The sequence below is a fragment of the Penaeus monodon genome, chromosome 34, assembly GCF_015228065.2.
Source record: "Penaeus monodon isolate SGIC_2016 chromosome 34, NSTDA_Pmon_1, whole genome shotgun sequence".
Classification (NCBI taxonomy): domain Eukaryota; kingdom Metazoa; phylum Arthropoda; class Malacostraca; order Decapoda; family Penaeidae; genus Penaeus; species Penaeus monodon.
The window spans coordinates 3,587,542-3,588,639 of record NC_051419.1 but is presented as its reverse complement, the minus strand read 5'-3'; positions in this window follow the sequence as shown (position 1 = coordinate 3,588,639).

Sequence of the window (1,098 nt, the reverse complement as noted above, 5' to 3'; positions counted from 1 at the left end):
TACAAAATATCTGACACCAACAGTACATGCGTGTAAACAGTACCCTGCACCAATATTCCATTGGAAGAGGGAATCCACACAGACCCACGTTGGAACCAGCCCTTTCTGTGCCCAGCAGATTAACCCTTATAAACTTTGCTTTGTTCAGTACTTCCAAATTCCGTAAACGATGTCCGAAGAGAGGCTGCCTTTCGTAAATCTCACTGGATATGAAGGTTGGTGGTCTTCTATGATTTACTATGAGGCAGATTGTGAATCACGTTACGACTTTCCTGCTTTCCACACCATCAGTAGCATGAACGGTGATTTAATGTATTGGCTTTTGGTCTGATGTAAAACCCTTGCCATCAATCTTACAAGTTAAGATAGCATAGCCCGTTACTGCAATTTAAGGAGACGAGTATGAATGAATATTTTATATGGCTCTCTAAAGGGGGAAATGAAACGGTGAGTACTCTAGCTTATGGATTTATGGTTTCTGGATCTTTGTCTTAGGAAAAGAGGTAGTTTTATTGAAAGGTAGAAGGTGAAATGTGCGTTGAGGGGAATGGGCTGAAAGGCATTAGGTAAAAGGTACAGAGGGAGGGGGATGAGAGGTAGAAAGGCGTCAGGTAAACAGTAGAGAGGGCGGGAGGGGTTAAAAAGACAATGTTTATAGTGAGGAAGGGGTTAAGATAAGTGTTAGAAGTTCATGAAAACGAGTAAATCTGTGTCTTTCCGAGTCATGGGATGTATTATCTGTCCATCTTCCACTCATTTGTAATTTCTTCACATAAACCCTACATCTCTCCCGCAAGGATCACCCACCACGATCCAAGCTTCCATCCCGGGGATTTTAAGAGGATTTCTTACCTTCCCCTTTGCCTTCCCTTCCTTTGTGTTGTGTTATGCATGATTTCAGCTCCCCAGCCATTCTCTTTAAACGATTCGCTTTGCTTTTTGGGATTGAAATTGATCAACATAAACGTTTGGACTAAGTTGAGCATGGCGTGCCAGGTCAAAATTATGGATGATACTCTGCAATTTACATATTTTGGTGACGCTCGGGAAAGGCGTTGGTCTACAAGCCACTAATGGATGGAAGATTTTTAGGTGATC